The following is a 23,213-nucleotide window of genomic DNA, read 5'->3' as shown; positions in this document are numbered from 1 at the left end:
ACCAGATGGTGACGCCCAGACTCCCAGCACCTCAACAACGACTGCGGTTCCTTTTTTAGAACCAGGCTCCAACCAACAAAGAGACCCCGGGGGGGAAAAACCCGCCGAGGAACCAGAAAAAACTCCGCCTGTAAAAAGCAAGAAAGCAAAGGGAAAACGTTAAATAAGGATGACAACCTAGTAATCAACATTTCTTCTTTCACCTTGTCTGAGGAAGAGGTTCAGGTTTTACAGAAAGGACAATCGTTTGTTCCCACTATTGGTACCAACACTCTGGAACTTGAAGTGAGCACCTTCAAACTGATACGTAATATACGATTGAAACACTACTTTCAAAACATTTGTCCTACGACCATACAAGATGAGGATATGCTCAGAGGTCTACGACCTCATAGTACATTCTTAGCACCTCAGAGTCACAAAATCATTGACGCATATGAAAACCTAGTCAGACAAGAAATATCGAAACTCCCTTTCATGCAACCTGCGACACGAGGGAATCTCACTCGTAAAGAAAGAAATATACTTCAAAAAATAGCGGATAACCAGAAGATCATTTGTCAAAATGCTGACAAAGGTGGTGCCCTGGTCATCATGGACACCAATTTTTATGAAAGTAAGGTCACAGCTCATGTTGGAGATACCAACACCTATGATGCTTTACCCGGGGACCCCACTAGGGAGTACACCAACGACCTGATCACCATCATTAACAGGGCCTTTGACAACGGCACCATAAATGACAGAACTAAACGATATCTCACACCGAACAATCCTAAGCCACCAACATTATATATGTTGCCAAAACTGCACAAACATCCTACTGACCCTCCCTTCCGACCCATTGTGTCGACGAGAAACAGCATTCATGAAAACGTGGGTAAATTTTTGGATAAATACCTCCAACCATTTGTCACCACATCAGACTCTTTTGTCAAAGATACTACCGATTTTCTCTTGAAATTGGAACCGGTTATGAATGAACTGAAAGATTCCAACATCATTATGTGCACAGTGGATGTCAGTTCACTGTATACATCAATCCCTCATGATGGGGGGATTGATGCCATTGAAAGAACCTTGGCTAAATCAGATCTTGATCATGACCTAAAAGTATTTTTGATGGAACTAACTATCTTCACGTTATATCACAGTTATTTCACTGTTTTTGACAAATGGTTTCTACAGTTGAACGGTACGGCCATGGGTAATTCGGCTGCTCCTTGCTACGCTAATACCTTCATGCGTATCTTTGAAGAAAATCACATCCTCTCCCAAGACATATGGCAACAACATGGGAGGTTATACCTCCGATACATTGATGACATTTTTCTATTATGGGCAGGTTCCAGTGAAACACTCATCACTTTCCTCAACACTTGGAATCAAATATCTCAAAGAATTCAATTTACATGGGATCACAGTACATCGTGCGTCCATTATTTGGACGTAAAAATTGAGAGAGAACTTGGGGAATGGTCCACTACTATCTTCCGAAAACCCACAGACAGGAACTCTACTTTACACTACCAGAGTTTCCATCGCTGGGGACTCAAGAACAACTTACCTTATGCACAGATTCTCAGGATAAAAAGAATAGTATCCAAAGCAGACGAGAGCAAAATCCAGATCAACACCACCTTGGAACGTTTACGAGCACGGGGGTACCCTAACCCTATACTGGATGTAGCCATACAGAGGAGCGAGAAATGCACTAGAGCCTCCTTACTACAGCCTAAGCTGAAGACTCCATCCGACCGTATGGTAGTAGTCTCAAAGTTCTCCAGTGCATCCACACAATTTCAAAGGATTATACGTAGACACTGGTCTATATTGACATTGGAACCAGATTTCAAAGGACTATTCAGAGAACCTCCTATCTTTGCATTCACTCGAGGAAAAAATCTGAAGGAGATCCTGAGCGATACCAATCGCCCCAAGACTAAAACCACTTTCAATGGTCTGAAACCGTGTTTTAATTGCAGTAACTGCAATAATTGCATCCAGGGTAACTTGATTAACCATCCCATGAAAGGTAATCCTATAAAATTGAAGGTGAACGCCACATGCAATAGCAAAAATGTGATATATGCACTGAAATGCCCTTGTGGCAAATGTTATGTGGGACACACGGAGAGGAAGATCCGCACTAGGATCTTAGAACATAAAAGCAACATTCGCATTGGCAACCAAAAATCTAGTGTAGCCACACACTTCTTGGAGAATAGACATTCAGTGGCTCAACTGAAATTTCAAGTACTGGAACAAGTTCCTATCACAGTGAACAATAAGAACAATTTGCTAAAAAGGGAGAATTTTTGGATTCGTTTTCTATCCACGATGGCCCCCTCGGGTCTAAATGATCGCATTGAATTTTTATGTTACCTGTGATTTGTTTTTATTGCTCTGATCATTTGTCTTCACTGTATCTTTCATATTTCTCTGGATTCTCTACTCGCTTCACTTTTGCACCTTTAAAGATGGCGCCCACACTCACTTGACTTTGGGTTTGTAGTCCTACCTTTATGTTTAGGGAGTTTACTTGGTATTTCACCTTCGCTCTCCACTACGCTCACACTCACGGAACTCCGCGGAGTCCGCGCTTTATCATCACGGAAGTAAGTACTCTCTGTCGGGGACCTGCCGTTTCTATCCTTCACAGGGTGGCTCAGTATTCATACTTTTTTCGCTTACTTGGTATCTTTCATTCACACGCGGTATCTATCAGGTCTGACAGCATTTGTTATCACTTGCTCACAGTGGTCTAACTAGGTTCGCCATACCTGCATGGCTTCTTGATTCGATAATTTAATTTATGTTGAACACTGAAATACTTCACTTATTATCATTTCATTAGCGCCACAACACTTGCTTTATTTACATAGTCACTTTGTGTCACGTTATATCATGTTGAGATCACGTTATTGTTTTTGGGTATTCTTAGATCAGACTATTACAGCGGTTGTTTTTCTTTTTGTCTGTAGAGTTAACCCCTGATGACGGGCCATGCCCGAAATGCATTGGGTTGTGTGATGACATAACACGCCTGAATTCTTGACGTATTTTGATATGGATTATAAATGATGAAATACGAAATTTGAACTGGAATAAACACCGGAAATCTGATTAAGTTCGGATATGAACAATATTTTGTGAATCTTTGTTTACATCATTAGACCGGCTGGTCTCATTGAACAGTTGTGCGCAGGGAGGTTCTCTTCCTAGGCGGGAGAGCCTTTCTACAGTTTCATACCTTACACTGCATGGCATGACAGTGTCTTCTCCCCGCTGCACACTATAATCTATCACTACTTCCACTTTGGTTTATCTCAGCTGTGCGAGCTCCACCATCTTTTTTCATTGTTCATTGTCTGCCATTGGACCTCGGCACGCTCACATCATGAATTTCGAATCGGTCTCGGGTATGACCGACCAGAAAGCCAGCACCTTTGCCTACACGACTGATGATGCTAATGCAATTTATGGCATGATACAGGAGGATGTCACCACCACAGGTAGCACCCGCAGTGTAGAAAGCAATCTCCGTCAACTACTCTACTTACTGAAGAAACAATCAAATCAAAAACTACATGCAAGTACCCTGATTCGGTACCATCGTGTTCAACGGATCCCCCGCGGCCTACGGGTCCCATTAAAACCACTTCTATGTAAAAACAACACCAAATTCGTGGAACGCTGGTACTCTATTTTAAACAAATGCTCTCTAGATCTTATCTTATTGATCGTGGAGGAACTAGCCAAGACTTTGGATGAACTTTCTCAAGAAATAATCAGCGTTAGAAAGGAACTTGACGATGCCCTGACCGAAGATGATCTGAAAAAAATGTTGGATGATATCAACATACAATTGGATAAACATACACGCGAAACACAGGAGAGGAAATTCAGAAAATTTAAAAGGGATACCATCGACTATAAGCTCGGCGAGGTATATACCTGGGCAGAGGTATATGCCCGCCGACGCACCAACAAGCCGTACAACCCTTTCTCAGCTAACGAGACTTCATCTTCTGAAGATGATCAAAGGGCAGGACCTACAAAGACAAGACCAGATGGTGACGCCCAGACTCCCAGCGCCTCAACAACGACTGCGGTTCCTTTTTTAGAACCAGGCTCCAACCAACAAAGAGACCCCGGGGGGGAAAAACCCGCCGAGGAACCAGAAAAAACTCCGCCTGTAAAAAGCAAGAAAGCAAAGGGAAAACGTTAAATAAGGATGACAACCTAGTAATCAACATTTCTTCTTTCACCTTGTCTGAGGAAGAGGTTCAGGTTTTACAGAAAGGACAATCGTTTGTTCCCACTATTGGTACCAACACTCTGGAACTTGAAGTGAGCACCTTCAAACTGATACGTAATATACGATTGAAACACTACTTTCAAAACATTTGTCCTACGACCATACAAGATGAGGATATGCTCAGAGGTCTACGACCTCATAGTACATTCTTAGCACCTCAGAGTCACAAAATCATTGACGCATATGAAAACCTAGTCAGACAAGAAATATCGAAACTCCCTTTCATGCAACCTGCGACACGAGGGAATCTCACTCGTAAAGAAAGAAATATACTTCAAAAAATAGCGGATAACCAGAAGATCATTTGTCAAAATGCTGACAAAGGTGGTGCCCTGGTCATCATGGACACCAATTTTTATGAAAGTAAGGTCACAGCTCATGTTGGAGATACCAACACCTATGATGCTTTACCCGGGGACCCCACTAGGGAGTACACCAACGACCTGATCACCATCATTAACAGGGCCTTTGACAACGGCACCATAAATGACAGAACTAAACGATATCTCACACCGAACAATCCTAAGCCACCAACATTATATATGTTGCCAAAACTGCACAAACATCCTACTGACCCTCCCTTCCGACCCATTGTGTCGACGAGAAACAGCATTCATGAAAACGTGGGTAAATTTTTGGATAAATACCTCCAACCATTTGTCACCACATCAGACTCTTTTGTCAAAGATACTACCGATTTTCTCTTGAAATTGGAACCGGTTATGAATGAACTGAAAGATTCCAACATCATTATGTGCACAGTGGATGTCAGTTCACTGTATACATCAATCCCTCATGATGGGGGGATTGATGCCATTGAAAGAACCTTGGCTAAATCAGATCTTGATCATGACCTAAAAGTATTTTTGATGGAACTAACTATCTTCACGTTATATCACAGTTATTTCACTGTTTTTGACAAATGGTTTCTACAGTTGAACGGTACGGCCATGGGTAATTCGGCTGCTCCTTGCTACGCTAATACCTTCATGCGTATCTTTGAAGAAAATCACATCCTCTCCCAAGACATATGGCAACAACATGGGAGGTTATACCTCCGATACATTGATGACATTTTTCTATTATGGGCAGGTTCCAGTGAAACACTCATCACTTTCCTCAACACTTGGAATCAAATATCTCAAAGAATTCAATTTACATGGGATCACAGTACATCGTGCGTCCATTATTTGGACGTAAAAATTGAGAGAGAACTTGGGGAATGGTCCACTACTATCTTCCGAAAACCCACAGACAGGAACTCTACTTTACACTACCAGAGTTTCCATCGCTGGGGACTCAAGAACAACTTACCTTATGCACAGATTCTCAGGATAAAAAGAATAGTATCCAAAGCAGACGAGAGCAAAATCCAGATCAACACCACCTTGGAACGTTTACGAGCACGGGGGTACCCTAACCCTATACTGGATGTAGCCATACAGAGGAGCGAGAAATGCACTAGAGCCTCCTTACTACAGCCTAAGCTGAAGACTCCATCCGACCGTATGGTAGTAGTCTCAAAGTTCTCCAGTGCATCCACACAATTTCAAAGGATTATACGTAGACACTGGTCTATATTGACATTGGAACCAGATTTCAAAGGACTATTCAGAGAACCTCCTATCTTTGCATTCACTCGAGGAAAAAATCTGAAGGAGATCCTGAGCGATACCAATCGCCCCAAGACTAAAACCACTTTCAATGGTCTGAAACCGTGTTTTAATTGCAGTAACTGCAATAATTGCATCCAGGGTAACTTGATTAACCATCCCATGAAAGGTAATCCTATAAAATTGAAGGTGAACGCCACATGCAATAGCAAAAATGTGATATATGCACTGAAATGCCCTTGTGGCAAATGTTATGTGGGACACACGGAGAGGAAGATCCGCACTAGGATCTTAGAACATAAAAGCAACATTCGCATTGGCAACCAAAAATCTAGTGTAGCCACACACTTCTTGGAGAATAGACATTCAGTGGCTCAACTGAAATTTCAAGTACTGGAACAAGTTCCTATCACAGTGAACAATAAGAACAATTTGCTAAAAAGGGAGAATTTTTGGATTCGTTTTCTATCCACGATGGCCCCCTCGGGTCTAAATGATCGCATTGAATTTTTATGTTACCTGTGATTTGTTTTTATTGCTCTGATCATTTGTCTTCACTGTATCTTTCATATTTCTCTGGATTCTCTACTCGCTTCACTTTTGCACCTTTAAAGATGGCGCCCACACTCACTTGACTTTGGGTTTGTAGTCCTACCTTTATGTTTAGGGAGTTTACTTGGTATTTCACCTTCGCTCTCCACTACGCTCACACTCACGGAACTCCGCGGAGTCCGCGCTTTATCATCACGGAAGTAAGTACTCTCTGTCGGGGACCTGCCGTTTCTATCCTTCACAGGGTGGCTCAGTATTCATACTTTTTTCGCTTACTTGGTATCTTTCATTCACACGCGGTATCTATCAGGTCTGACAGCATTTGTTATCACTTGCTCACAGTGGTCTAACTAGGTTCGCCATACCTGCATGGCTTCTTGATTCGATAATTTAATTTATGTTGAACACTGAAATACTTCACTTATCATCATTTCATTAGCGCCACAACACTTGCTTTATTTACATAGTCACTTTGTGTCACGTTATATCATGTTGAGATCACGTTATTGTTTTTGGGTATTCTTAGATCAGACTATTACAGCGGTTGTTTTTCTTTTTGTCTGTAGAGTTAACCCCTGATGACGGGCCATGCCCGAAATGCATTGGGTTGTGTGATGACATAACACGCCTGAATTCTTGACGTATTTTGATATGGATTATAAATGATGAAATACGAAATTTGAACTGGAATAAACACCGGAAATCTGATTAAGTTCGGATATGAACAATATTTTGTGAATCTTTGTTTACATCATTAGACCGGCTGGTCTCATTGAACAGTTGTGCGCAGGGAGGTTCTCTTCCTAGGCGGGAGAGCCTTTCTACAGTTTCATACCTTACACTGCATGGCATGACAGTGTCTTCTCCCCGCTGCACACTATAATCTATCACTACTTCCACTTTGGTTTATCTCAGCTGTGCGAGCTCCACCATCTTTTTTCATTGTAATGACAATGCCATTTATTTATCTGTTTTCAAAACCAACACATAAATAAAAATGTTGTCATTTACAATGCCAATAGCTCTAACTTTTGCAAAGGCGAGACCGTTGCATTGTAAATGCTTGTTTTTTTTAGTATAACAATACAGCCTGCAATACTTGCAGAAACATTTAACTACACTCTTATATATTGCACGTTTATGTTTATTTGATTCGAAGACACTCAAGTGAGACTTCAAACGAGGTGGCCGAATAGCATTTCGCTGGGGTGGTATTTTTTACGGGGATGCATTTTGCCCACTGGTAATGGGACAGAGACCATTAAATGCATTAATACCTGGTTAACCAAGAACCATCAAATAATACATTAAAATGTAAATATAAAAACAGAAAAAACTGTTACGTTCTACTTGAATGCAAATATTTTTTTAATTGCATTCCGTTTGAATTCATAACTTTAGAAACTATTCATGCCACCCTAAACTATATAATAGGTACACAGATGTTTGAGTATATGATAATCATTGTATTTTTACACAAGGGGTCTAACTTGAAAAGTGCCAGTGCAGAAGCATTCTAACACTTTATTTATGCCCGGTGCAAAACACATTCCACTATAAGCACAAATGAAGTCCAGAAGAAATAACCAATATGTACACTACATACAAGCCTTAGTATAATGTAGTATAAACTAAAGATTACAGAATCTCTGAGAGTGGAAGTTTGCTGCGTTTATTCAAGACATTCAGCAAAAAACTGCTGTCAGCAAAAACAATTCGAGGAGCTGTATCACTCTTTCAGATTTTCTGAGCTACAAGATACCGAGTTACCCCCAGATTCAAACAAATTGGTCGGATCTACTTCCGACGGGACCCAATATATTCCAGGCAAAAAACAATATGTACACCTCAGTCTCAGAATCCAGGCCACAAGCATTAAATTCATTATTATATTGAATCAAGCCTCCATAGAGAATGACTTACAGTTCTTTACCAATCGGTCTGCTGATAGGCCAGTGTAGGGGAGGGGGGGGGGGATTCCTTACACTGCCCCAACTCTCCTTAGTCACTTAGTCCAGTAAATTAATTTTTACAGCACACAATGGTTATATTGTAGCAGAACAAAAAAGAAACTGTGTGGAAGTGGGCGCAAAACCAGTACTGCCTTAGATTCAATAGAAAAAAACATCTCACGTTGATTCAGACGAATAACTGCAAATTGTTTTCCCAGCTCACAAGTTTGACAATTTGTCTACAACGAATTTCTCTTTCTCTTCTTTATTTTAAAATCCATGGAACGTTTACACTCCTTGCTTTAAATTGTATTGTGTCAATCATTTTGTAACAAATCCAGGTCTTAAAGCAGATGCTCATTTTTAAATATGAATGGTCAGCCTCTCCATCAGATTTTAGTCGATATGGAGTAGAATTTCTAAATTGTCCCATAGGTGTTTCTGTCAAATAACTCTGATTTACTCTGAGAGAGAGTGACTGGCGCCCTTGTCAAAATCTAGAGCAGACGAATCATAGCTGGTTTAGCGTAATGCCCTTATACCTTTTTTATGCACAACCATGGGCCATTAGTTAAAGAAATATAGTTCGATCTCTTACTGTTTCTAGGTTGGAGATAATAAAATCCTGGTCAAGGACAGAGTAAGACTATTAAAGGTAATTTTTGATTCCCGCATTTCCCTGAGAAATCGTATGCTGCATCGAGCCTCTACAATAAACAGCTCCATTAAAAATGCCATGTGCTGTCTGAAGAGCACAATGCCACTACTGCCAGAACTATTGTTTGAAACATATAAAACTGATTATGGCAACACCCTTCTGGTAGGATGTTCTAGGACCAATATTAAAAAAATATTACTGGTAATTAAACCCATTGGTAATTAAACCCATTTCAGACGTGAGTAAGGTGGGGATCTGTGCAGCCCGTCCTGAAGAAGAAGCCTAGCTTCGAAACATATCGACGCACAAGCAAGGTATTGTACATTAAATATATATATACCTCCTTCACACCCTTTTAATAATACCAGCATGGAGGCTGAATAAAATTCTTTTTAGACACCACATGCCAAGTGTTTTTTAACACTCACCCGTTTATTCACTCGTAACCCCAACACTCACATAGTACTTCACACCCTCACGCACCACACATAGAGTTTACAACAGTGCTCCCACGTAGTCGCTGGTTAGTAGCACGCTGCATTCCGTAGAGGGATGCGAAGATCCCTATGATGAAGCATGAAACCAAGGGACATTTTGGTGTGTGAGGGGTATTTAAAGAACACAGTGTGTTCCCCACCATTGTAGGGACCATACCCAACACTTTTTTGTGGATTCTCTTTGTTTATGTAAATTGCGGTTGCAGAGACTGAATCCACATTCTCTCCACTCCCTTTCATTTATTTTTTAGTTCGCAGTACACTATTTGGTCCTCTAAACCTTCCAAGATACCATATGGTGACTGCAACCTCAGAACACAACAGCCCTGATTCCTCAAGGAAATCGTGGAAACAGATCTTACCCTTTTGTTAGTAACTCAGACATGCCCAAAGAGATATACGAGAAGTACACTAATTGTCATTTCAAATATTTATTGAAGCAATCGGACGCTTGTATAAAATACATGTGCTGCTTAATAGAAGGAAATAAAACAGAATAAACAGCATTACTAGAATGGTGAAGAAAATATAAAGTTTAACCATTGGGCTGTTGCCTTGATTATATGAATACATGTAATTGTAATCATACTTCTACCAAGCGCTTCCCATGCTAATAAACAAAGGGTGTGCGGGTTTGCCAGAATCCCTTACCCATTTATCTGCGGGCAGATGTCATCTGGTAGCTAGTCTTGCAACAAGTCGCCGTCCTTCGCAGGATCGTGTTGGAATTCAGCTGGGATAGAATTCAGGCATGGGGTGATCATTGACAACCCATTGAGGTGCTCCTCTGTCTAAACAAAGGCAGCCACGGATTATATAATAAACTGGGGCCATTCCTTCCGTGCCTGAGTTTTGGTCCTTTTGTCATTGTTTATTCTGTCCATCTAGAGCTGTTGCCGAACGGACAAAAACAATGACATTTTCCACTGTGTACTAAGTCCCTGTATAGAATGTTCTACGGCCTGATAATGTGTCTACAAAGAAATGTAACTGTAAGCAAAAACATTTCTGAGTACTTTATCTTATGAGGCAGTGCAAGAAAATATGTGTTAAAAGTCATCATTTAAAAAGATGTTAACTTTAAACATGAGCATACAAAATGGATGTGTGTGTGCCCGGGGCCTTTGTAACCACATGGCACCCCTGTCTCTCCACCCTTTATCACCCTTTAGGTTTTGGGCACTACGTAAATGCATTGCTTGATTGCTTTATTTTCTAAAAAATGCCTTTACTACTCCTTCAAAATACTGGAGGCATCAGGTATAAACGATTTTTGCAAACTCCCCTTTCCCATGGTACACTCCCTTAACTCTGGGAGTGCACATGAAACATTGCATTATTCCCCATCAATAGTAAACACCAAACAATCACAACAAAACAATACAGATACAGACAACAGTACTTTCCCTCCGATTGTTTTGTGCAATAGCTTCTGCTTCTTTCATCGGATCTGGCAGGACGCCTTACACTAAGAAGTCTCTCAGCCAAATGGAGGGAGCCGGGCTACTGTGGAGATTTTACCTCACTAAATTCAGCCTGACTGTATTCCCGCCCCTCTGCTCATCTCGGGGTGTGGCGATCATCATCTGCTCTCCAGACCTTTCACTTCCCAGTGTTGCCCCTGCGGCATTACCTGGTCAGTCAATTGAGGCGGCATTTGGATCCACCCAGTCCCCTGGGTTTACCTTGGTCTCCATATCACCAACATTACTTTCACCACTGGGCCTCACCCCATTGGGATTGTCCTGTTTGAAGAAAAAGATGTTGCAGGTTACTTCCTCATATCTCTCCTGGCTGTTATCATAGACCCACATCTCCTTACCATTCTCCAAGGATAATAATAATAATATTAATCCACATTTGTAAAGCGCACAATCACCCGTAAGGGTCTCTAGGTGCTGGGGGCCGTCGGGAAGATTAAGCAAGCTATTGCCCAGAGTCACATGGTGCTGGGCTAATCTGCCGCCGGTGCCGGGGATCAAACCGTGATCCCCAGATTCCCCAGATCCCCAGATTCCGGAGTCAGTTGCCCTAGCCACGGCGCCACACCTCTTCCAAGGATGAGGCTCAAAGACATTTGAAACTTGCTACCTGGATGTTGGTCTTTCACCAGTACCAGGCCTCCAGGTTTTAAGTTTGATTCTTCGGCCCTTTACTGTCTGCTGACCTGGTCATTGTGTTTTATTTTCCTTTTCTGAACCAACTGATCATTAATGGCTCCAGGTTGCAGACCTGTAAAGTGAGAATTGTCATCCTGTAGTACCCTTCTCATGCAGAAAATGGGCCAGTGTGTTTCCAGTGGTGGATTGGCATGTCTTGTGATACTCCTGCTGAAAAGAGTAGATTGACCACTCCAGTGGGCGGTTACTCGCTTGGGTAGTCTTGACGACTTAGGAAGCACTCAGCTTTACCATTGGCTTGCGACCACCTCCGCATCACCCTCTTGTACTTCACGCTTAGCCACTACAGATAGTACGCCAACTCTTTACTGGTGAACGGCTGACCATTGTCTGTTTCGAGCTCCTGCAGAAGCCCGTAGGTCTCCATGAGCTTCTCCAGCTTAGGCAGAACTTTCCCCACCAACGGGTTAGGAAGGACTTCAACAACTTGGTATTTAGAGTACTCATTGATCACCATCATCAGGTGACGACCATCTGGGAGGCTTCCAAAGTCCATCCTGCAGCTCACCCACTGCTGTCGGGGAGCCTCTTCAGGGATAATACGGGCTGGTGGATCTGCTCGCTGTCCTGCTTAGCACAACAGGCTGCCTCAAATCGCGGCCTCCACTATCTTGATCAGTCCAAGAAACCAGTCCTTGTGTCTGAGCTGGCTTGTCTTGGTGCCCAACATGGACGAATTGCACTATTTGAGGAAAAGACACTCCAGCACAACCAGCCTCTATCCTTGTAGTAGGCACCCTTACACCCCCTCATGGGGCATTATGCTGTGATTGGAGAGTCTATTAGGCTTCTGAATTCTGTCTCATACACTGCTATTCTAGTAGGCACCACTAGCAAGTGGTCATGCCTTTTAAGGCTAGTTGTAATCCTTTGTCTTGACAGGTCGCTTCTCGAAGGGATTCTAGTGTCACTGGTAATGGTCATGACTCGCCACAATGTAGCTGTCATATTCTTCAGTTTCCTCCACTTCCTCTTCCTGAAGTGTGGCCGCTCTCGGGTGGTTTGGCATATAATTCACTGGTTTAGACGATCAGGGACGATATCTAAGACAGAATTCATACTCCTGCAGCTGGAGCACCCATTTCTGAATCTGAGTCAAGTAGATGAGCCTTTGAACAAGGATACCAATAGTTTATGGTCAGTGTACACCCCAAAGGGGTGGCACTTAACATAGAGATGGAAGAGCAGTGGCTTCCCTCTCAATTTGCAAGTACCTCTGCTCCGTTGGTGTCAGTGCCCGGCTGGCATAATTTAAACCGGCAGAGTGTGAGCCCTTGGTCTCAAAGTTAGCTCAGCACTTGAAACAATTAGAGATGATGTTCACCTAGGGTTTTGGCATATACCATGATTGTATCTCTGATGTTAATGACTCTCTCTAGTTATACTAGCATCCCAAAATTGAGTCATTTATAGCAACAGAGGTCCAAGTAGGTGGAGAAGGTTGTGACCAATTGCAACACTGGGTGCAGCATACGCTGATGGTGCCCAGACCAGAGGTCCATCTTGGAGAATCAGCCTGCTCTGTTGAGCTCCCCAATAATATCGTCGACAGTTGGCATTAGATGCCGCTACCAATTGCTGGCTAGGTTGGTGAGTCACAATCAACACATAGTCTCACTTTTCCTGGTTGCTTTGGTTTTCGAGTGACTACTATGGCCGAGGCCCAGGGCGTGGGGTCTTCTACCCACTCAATTATGTCCACTTCCAGTTTGAGAAGCTCTGCTCCACCTTAGGACCGAGGTAAAATAAAATGCACCTGTATTGCAGAGCTGCTGGTTGTACTGTCTTTTCTTTATGTAGGGAGACCATTTTGTCCTTGAGGCACACAATGCCCTCAAACAGTCCTTTGAACTCCGCTACAATGTCCTCAATTGCGGTCAGGTGCACCCATTATGCAAAATGGACTAGCCCCATCTTCTCAGCCGTATTGCAACAAAGGACCGTGGCCCTTTCTTCATGGGCCATGTACACAGGCGCTAACATTTGATTCGTTCCATGTGAGATGGTGGTTGTGAACTGACCGACCATTGAAAGGTGACTGCATTGGCCAAAGGTGAATACTGTGACTTAAGCTGCGTTTAGGGCTGGCTATGGGCGCAGAGCATCATAATTCTATGGCTATGATGTCAGTGTCTATGATAGCCAGGATCTTTGTCTTTCCATTTCAAATTGGGCATTTCAGGGGTCCGTTCATGGAGCCAACTTTAGAGCTAGCAGCTAGAGCTGTTTGGACATTGGCCTCAACTGATCATTTTCCATGACCTCATTTCCTGAATCGAGGCCAGTTTGGTTCACTGCCTTCAAAGGACCTGATTTGGAGGCTTGACTAAATATGCAGACCTTGGCAAAGTGGTTTTGATTGCCACATGCTGAACACTTCTTCCCTCTAGTGGGGCATTCCGAAAACCAATGTTGTGGCCCCCCACAGTAGCCACATGACTCTCGCAGTGACTGGCCACATTTCGGCTTCTCCCCACTCTCACCCTGCAAGACCAGGTTGACAGGCTTCAATTTAATGGGCTTGTGGAGCACTGTCTCCATATAAGATGCTGTCAACCTCAATAGCTCTTGTGAACTCCCCAGATAAAGGATGCCATGTAGCAGTTTCCCAGGAACCTGTAGAATACCAAGGGTCTCCAACCTTTTCCGAAGTGCAAGCTTTTTCTGATCAGTGTAAATCATTGTGAGCTACTGAAGGCCAAGCCACTCGTGCTATATTAGCAGACACTCCCATGTCCAGTTCAATTGAATTTAAGCCTAATATCTACAGAGCCAAAACTATGGTTTGACCAAAATACTTTAACTGGGCTGCCATGTGTGTCAGTGAGAGTGTGGTCTTTGGGGATGTATGAACATGTGTGTGTTTAAATAGGATATATGTGTCTGGGTAAGGGAGAGTCTGTGTTGTGTGTACTTGTGGCACAGGACATACCCATATCATATGTGGCACTGTTAAATGGATAACACAACCATACAACCATTCTTTTTTAACGTGAGAACGTTAAAGTGCAGAAAAATGTTTATCAACACTTATTCAAGATATGGAACATTTTTCTGCTTTTTCAATATCTCCCATTTAAAAAAATGTCTGGATTTTTCAGATATAAATATGATAATGTGTCTACCAGCCACTGGGAGAAACATGCCTGTTGTGTGTTAATGTGACAATATGAAATAGGAGAACATTACATTGAAGAGTTACCGTTATGTTTATATGGATTCCATAAAACGTGTAATTTAAATTTTCTCCCCTTTCAAAGGGTCGCATTTACAAACAGTAGGCCTTTAGCATTTTTCTCCCAGAGGCATGTAGACCCGGTACCATATTTATAACAGAAAAATAAAGCCATTTGTTTAAGCAGGAGGAATTTAAAGTGAAGAAATATGCTTCATAAAATATTAAGACGTAATTGGCTTAATTGAAAGATGAGAAAAACATTGACTCAATGTTTCATATAAATGTTATTATCTCCATTAAATTTCTCCCATTTGAGAAAAAAAGACAGTATCTTTTGTTTATAAACATGGCACGGTATCTACTGGCTACTGCAAGCAAGAGACCTTCTGTAGCCAGGGTGGCTGACTCCGGAACACAGGGCTCACGGTTCAGTCCCCGGCGCCGGTGGCAGGTTAGCTCAGCACCATGTGACTCGGGGCAATAGCTCGCTTAATCTTCTCATCGGCCCCCAGCGCCTAGATTAGTTTATGCTTTACAACCCAGGTTATTCGGAACACTCTGAAATGGGAACAAATTGAAATTAAAAGTTAACTTAATCATTAAGTTAACTCTTCATTTTAATCTTCTTAAATGTAAAAACATTCATAAACATCATTTTGTTCTCATGCTCCAATGTTGAGTTGACAAGGACTTTAATGTATGACTTAAATACCTCAGTGCTTCAGTTGTTCACCTCTGCACCTTGGGTCATAAATCTGACTCCAACACCCTCAACATCAGGCCCTGCTATCGACAGCTTAATGATAATATTGTAAAATAAACACAGCCTTCCCTTAACTTTAAATGGAAAATGTGATCATGTGCTTATTTAAAAATGTACTCAAGGCTGTGAGCTACTCTGAAGGTGTCTGTGAGCTACTGGCAGCTCACAATCGATTGGCTGGAGACACCGGCTGTAGAATATGTTTCATCAGTTTGTTAGGGCACACTCCTGGCTGATTTTGGCACCTATCTCCTTAGTTTCATTGCTTGCTATCCCCTTCCATTGAGCATGGAACGCATCAAGAGACTCTTTTGTCGCCCTTGCCTAAAGGTGAAGTGTTCTTAATCTGTATTAGCCATGGGGTTCAAAGCTGGAACCATTGTGGCATAGGTATAAGGTGGGCCGGTCTCAGAGGGCATTCAAGACAGTTTATATATCTCTGTGCCTGCCAGACTGAGTCGCAAGTCCAGGCTCTCAATCCACGTCTTCCACTTCAGGGCTTCGGTTGAGGGCATGCCTTCTACTACAAAGACTTCAATTGATGGTATGTGTGTCAATCTGTGCATCCACGTATCTCCAGTGTCTCTATGTCAACCAGCTACTCCACAATTGGCACTCTTTGCTGCAAGTTGTAAAGGGTGTGGTTCTTCCAAGTTCCTCTTGTGCTCACCCCATTGGGGGAAATGCCAGTTTACACTGTGGGCAAGTCTAATGGATTTGACCTGCACATCTCATTACTCAAACGTCCAGCCTGCAGAAACTGCCAGAGTACACTCTCACCGGGTTGTTCCTACATGTGGGTGATGCATGGAAAACCTTCATTCTCTCAAGCCTGGCACAGGGTGGATTGCCTCCTCCCCCTTATGCAGGGAAAACATAGGCGGGCCCACCGGGCCTCTCTTCCTTCTCTCGGTGTGGGTGCACCCAGAGGTGCGCAGTCATTGCCAGGTGGCAATGTTGAGTCTCCAGCCATTAGGCACGGTTCAGTGGGTGCTGTGCCCACGGACACAGGCCACATGGAGGTAGCCATGTAGGCCTTTGGGCATGGCCCGCAGAGTGATGGGTGGACCAAAGCACACAACGCAAATGGCGCATGTCCAAGTTGCCGGCCAAGGCACCGGGCATGGTGTGAGGCAGAGGCAGCACTCCCCAGGTGGCAGGTGTGCGAGAGGGCAGACAACCGTCCTTGTCACCAGTTTGTTGAGCTGGGCAGTGGTGCTGGAGCACTCATGCACATACCCTGTTACACCAGGGTGCCAGGCCAGTAAGACCCAGCTTCTTTATCACATCCTTTGACATCATCCAGGTCACTGCAGTAAGTTACAACAACGAGGGTGGGTTTCATCTGCCTTTCAGCTGCAAACTTCCCTTTCCTGTGGTAGACGCCCTTCCCTCAAGGGAGTGTACATTAAACATTACAGTGACATTTTACCTAGGTCTACACCAATATTTACTTCTTTTACAGTTACATCCCTGAAGTTCCAGAATTACATATTTTGTTTATACACTGGCATTTGTCACAGTTGCTGGATTTATGTTTTCTGTCCTCTCTGGGGGCTTGCACAAACCTTCATAGGAAGGTCACAGGGCTCGGTACCCTCACACCCAGCCTCTTCACATCGCAAACTCTGGAAGTATGGCGGCTATCGACCGCGCTACACATCCTGTCCTCTTTTCCTTTCTCTCTTGTCCCACTTCCGTTTCCTCCCTTCGAGGGTAATAAGGCCACCAATGCAGCATACGCCAAGGTCATGATTGCCTATCTAATGTACACGTGACCAATCATGTCAACGATATGCCTACTGTAACCCCAACGGTGTAGAACGACACCAGTATTGCCTTCACTATATCTGTACTGTACATACAAAATTTTCTAATGAAATCTTTTTTAATTAAAAATAAAATAAAATGTGAAATGTTGAAGTGATGAATAAACAAACATTGGCAAAGCAAAAAAAAAGAGTGTTCTAAGTGCACTACACAGTGATGTATTAGGTGTTTTTTTCAGTATTTGGGTTGCAGTAAGAATATTATGGTGCATCATAATATGGACACGATATGTTCTTGATAGTTGGTTTATAATATTTATTTATATTTATATAAAGTTTTCTATAGCGCGGACGTGACCCACGAGGGTATCAGAGCGCTTTACAAGATACAGTTATTAAACATTAGATGGTTGATGTGAAAGGGGGGTGGTTCTTCCATCAGTTTTTGCTTCCTATTCTACAAATATGTTTACATATCTTTTGTAGTCTTTCTTCCTGACAAAGGCACTTGTTGCCCAAAATGGTTTATGCATTGGAATATGGAATTTATCAAATCCCATGCATACATTCTATTGAACAAAATATTGGATGTATTATGAAGGTTGACGGATATGCCCCGAAAATAGTTATGTAGAATGTACAAACAAGTGTACTGATGTATTTCAATGGAATGTCCATAAGAAATTTATATTAGATAAACTTTGAAGATTCTGTTTCTTTTGAAGCAAATGTAGAGGTGAGAATTGGAACATTCGTAGGTTTCTTTTTCTTACTCTATTTTTTGAGCGCAAGTGGGTCTGGACACAAGGTCAACATGCAGCAGTACTTTTAGTATTTAAAAAAAACATATTTTTGAATATTTGATTTATTTCCCATCTACTGCTGTTTTGACCTCCTACTGGGAAGTTCTTCACACTACATACTGCCTCATCATCAACAAAGCAATGCATGGCAGAGCTCTCTGCCTCATTCTACTAAACCACTAGCTAAAGGTCTAACAAATTCAGCCCAGACACTGTAAGAGAGGGTATATCCCCATCTTTTGGTCTTGGTTCCAAGGCAATATAGCCTTCTCCTGCCATAACGTGTTTGTTTGTTTCTATAGTGCAAACTTTAGACCTGTCTTACTAATAAACTGGCAAATTACTACATGCAGAGTAAATGTACACCATTTGTCAAGATTCGTTTTGTGAACTGGCAAATCATTACACAACTGAAGCAAACATTGGTGGATTCTTAATTAAACGACAAAAACAACAACAGCCACAACCTATTTCCTACAAACCCCATTAGGGAAAGGTAATTACGGCCTCTATGCTCCTTCAAACTATTATCAACTGGTTTTCTTTATCTTGCCAAAGTGAGCCAGGCTTCAGGCTGACCCTTGTCCACATAAATCTACAAACATGTTCTTCTATTAACTTCTGCAGCTAACTGAGTCAGAACACTAGTCAACAACTCCTAAAGAACAGCAGTTTTCCAGAAGACTTAAAATTCACACACCCATTAATTAAAAAACTACCTTAGACAATCAAGGTCCTGACAACTACAGACTCATTGCCAATAGACCATTCCTTTGCAAACTTATAGAAAGAGCAGCATTCACTCCGATGTTACAATTCATTGACGAGAATTCCATACCTTCTGACTTCCAAACTTGATTCCGTCGTGGAAGAGGCACTAAAACTGCCCTTATCTCTATCTGGGATGATCTTATAAATGTGGTAGACCAGAACAGGGTTGCTGCCCTTCTTCTCTTGGACCTTTTGCCAGCCTTTGACACAGTGGATCATGGCACACTTATATAATGACTTGAGAAAGGCGGAATAGAAAACCCAGCTCTCCCTTTGATCACATCATACTTACACAATAGAACAACTATTATGCATACAGTTCCTTTCTCCTCTAAACCATGCAGCATTAAAGTAGGAGTCCCTTGGGGCTTAATGACCTCACCCATGCTGTTTAATATCTATAGGAAATCATTACCAGATCTGATCAATGGCTTTGACTTCACCTGCTATAACCATGCAGATGACACGCAGATACTTCTGAAAGTAGAAAACCCAAAGAACCTTGGAATATAAATAACCTTCAATTGCCTCTGAGCGTTTACCTATGGATGACATGGAGAATCTCAAATTGAATGCTTCCAAAACCAAAATACTCACATGTGGCAACTGGACAACCTATGACCCTCTCTGCACCTGACCTGATGATGTAGTACCACCACCAAAAATATATAACGAGATAAGAAACCTCGGAATTACCATGGATGCCAAGCTGTCAATGAAAGCAAGTGAAAGTGGACAAGTTAGCCAAATCAAGCTCTCTCAAAATGAAAGCCCTGAGACACATCTTCCTGCACCTAGAATTCCCTCACACGGCTTAAATTACCATCTCGCTTGTCCTATCTAAACTGGATAACGCTAATGGTCTTCATAACGTATCACCTCTGTCAACTTTGAGAAGATTGCTGAAAATTCAGGATGCTGCTGCTAGCATCTTAGCAGCTATGGAACGTCCAGCTCCAGTGCTGAACGTTCCATTGCGCAGGTGAGGTTCGAACGTCCAACGGCCGACAGCAGCACTCCCGAGGTAGTGGTGCCGTCGGCCGTTGGACTAGGCGCAGCACTTATGAGGCTAGAGTACTCCTACAGGTGAAGCCACAAGCACACATCTCCCCTGCCTTGAGGGCCCTACACATGCCAGAAGATCAATCTTCAAGCAGCTTTATATCACACATAATGTAATATGGCAAAAGCTCACTCTTCATCAAAAAGAAAATCAAAAATATGTACAACAAAGGAACATATGTCAAGTATGGTTCCCCACCTCAACATTCCAACATACAAGAAAAAGACATGGGTGGGACAATTTTCTCTGTTCTAGTAGACAAACTATGGATCTCACTACCCACACATTTAAGAACCTCTGACAACCATCTTAGCTTCAGAATATTATTCAAGAGCTGGCTCTTCCCCACATGACAACTATTCTCACAATACAACAGTCTACCTATACAAAATACTCAGACCTAACAAACTATGCACCTCACATTAAAGATATGAAGTTGTTGTTATGATGTGTCACTGCATATTGATCTATGTTTCCTGTTATAAGCAGATACATTCATATAGGGAGTAAAATGTATATTTCACCACAATAGACGTGCATATATTAGATAATATCATAATTACTGCTTCTATGTACATATAGAAAAGTTTGTGCCTGCTGATAAAATTCTAAGACATGTCATGAAAAAATTGCATACTTTACCACAAGATAACTGTGCACATCAGACTATGTTAAATATTAGTGTTCTGTGCACTCATGGGTATTTACATAGAGCGATTTTCTCCAGCCAATACATCATTACAGCGGGCCATATTATAATTTTGGGCAGAAAGCCACCTGACCACTAGTCATAGGCTTTCCGCCCAACATCAATGGTTTATGTCTGACCGCCGTATTTCAATACAGGCAGTTGGAGGGAAACCCACAGGGGGATTCTTCTCCGCTTCCGATAGGCTTACAAAGTCAATTGTGGAGGCAGGCGGAATGGTAATCCCATAATGACCGCGGAGTCAGCCTCGGCCTCACAGTCCGGATTACAATGTCGCTTTCAACCTGCCCTTTCACAGTGATCCACCTGCCATTAAAAGGCAGGCAGAAAGTGACTGTTGGGGTGCCTAGAAGGGACCCCTTCCCCCTGACCCTCTGCTATGGGGCCTGGTGCCCCCCTAAACATCCCTGCACCATGTGGCAGGCACCACATGGTGTCTGCCACACAGTGCAGGGATGTTTGAAAACATCCATTTTACAATTATAGCTTGTGCTTCAGCCCGTTTCCGTGTGCTGCGCAAGCTGCAAATGTAAAATGGAAGTTTCCGACCACCCATAGGCTGGTCGCATCCAAATTCAGTGGGTGAAACCAACGATGTATGGTCAGGCGGTTCCATTCCCCAACGGTGTCGATCAGACGCAGGTTGATACGTAATTAGGCCCTAAGGGCCAGGTGTACAACCGTTATTTGTTGTCGTAAAGGGGATTTCGGCCCTTTTGTGACCGCTAAATGGGTCAGCCCAATGTACAACCCTATTTTGCGAGTTGCTAATCAATCAGCGACTCGCAAAATAGGGTTGGCAGCTCGCTATTAGGAAGGGGCTTACCGAGGGAGTCCCTTCCTGATACAGAGTCCATGTCCTATGTATGAATGTTTCGCAACTGCAATTGCGGTCGCAAAACACTTGCAGTTTGCCACCCTTCTCAGAAGAGGGGTAAGGCACTTCCAAACATAAAGGGGTCCCCAGGGAATGGATGCGCAAATATTTTTTAAGAGCAGAGAGCTGTCCCAGGGACTACTGCCTGCCCATAAAAATTGAAACTGAAATATTTCATTTTTATTTTTTAAATGAATTTTATTTTCCTTTAAGGAAAATGGGGTGCATTAAAAAAAAATGCGTTATTGACAAAGCAGTTTTAGACATGGTGGTCTGCTGACTCCATGAGGCCACCATCCCTGGGAGTGCCAGCCATTCCCAATGGGGTTGCAAATTGCGACAGCCTCATTAATAATCATAAGGCATGCAATTTGCGACCCCATTGGGAATTGCAAACAGTGTCTGAGACACTGTTGTATATAGCATTTTGCGACTCGCACATTGCGAGTCACAAAATGCTATAGTTGGACATATGGCCCTTAATGCCATGTGCACATGTGTATTTCTAAGTTAATTGCATTTAAAAAAATCCTTTCAACCTTTGTCGCAACCCTCCTCTCTCTGACTCATCCACAACCTTTCTGAAAACTATGAACCCCCAAAATCCTTCTCAAAACTTTCCCCTCTTTTGTACCCTTGCCACCCAATTAACAGGCACACACAACATCTACTTAAAAAAACAACTTACTGCTTCCCTGTTCAAATACTATCCCATCATTCTATCCTTACTTTAAACTCTACTAAACACACAAGAAATGAAGAACTTAAATGTACCTGCCACAAAGCGCTTCAACGTCTCATCAGGGGGAGTTAGCGCTATATAAGTACAATTTACAATTACAATTAAAATGACCCTGTAAAAACACTGACGGATTCTGGGGATCCTCCCATGCTAGGTAAGGAATTCACAAGCAAAAAGCATATGTAGGGGACCCCCTATAACAGTACTTATGGCTAGGGAAAAGAGGGGAAAGCAAACCTAAACAACACTAAATATTTCCCTCATAGCCTAATATTTCTTACACATTTGAACATTGTTCCTGTCCATTTAACCAGTTTACTGGACACAACAGTGAAACATGTATAACTATCTGATAATTATTCTTTATTTTTGTTTTATCATATGTATCTTTTCTTTTCAACGTTTTTTTATTCCTTTTTTTCTTTTTCTGTATCCATAACATACTTATTTTACACATATTTAGTACAAAATTCGTATCAATTTCATTATGTTTTCATAACAATACATAAAACAACATAATTATTATTATAATAATAATTATAATAATTATTATTATAATGATTATTTCATAATCAAATAATCAAGTTAGTTGAACTTTGCGGATGGCGTGCAGTTAGAGAATTCGTGTCAACAATTAAGTAAGAGGCGCCACACGCATTCCATGGAATAGGAAGAAATATGACAAATTCGGTCTAACAATTACGACCCTAAAAAGATTTGGGAGGAAGAACCTTCACATTGGTTACTAGTCCGTCGAAGGGAAGA

At 42.2% G+C, this 23,213-nt stretch overlaps 1 protein-coding gene across 1 annotated transcript in view; it reads left to right on the top strand.

The window, feature by feature from the left end:
- Positions 1-23,213, top strand: part of LOC147705871 (fer-1-like protein 4) — a 1,142,165-nt gene that overhangs the window by 490,328 nt on the left and 628,624 nt on the right. The window lies entirely within an intron of this gene.

This window comes from Lissotriton vulgaris, chromosome 7, assembly GCF_964263255.1.
Source record: "Lissotriton vulgaris chromosome 7, aLisVul1.2, whole genome shotgun sequence".
Lineage (NCBI taxonomy): Eukaryota > Metazoa > Chordata > Amphibia > Caudata > Salamandridae > Lissotriton > Lissotriton vulgaris.
The sequence above is the reverse complement of the archived record's forward strand: the minus strand, read 5'-3'. Positions and strand labels throughout refer to the sequence as shown.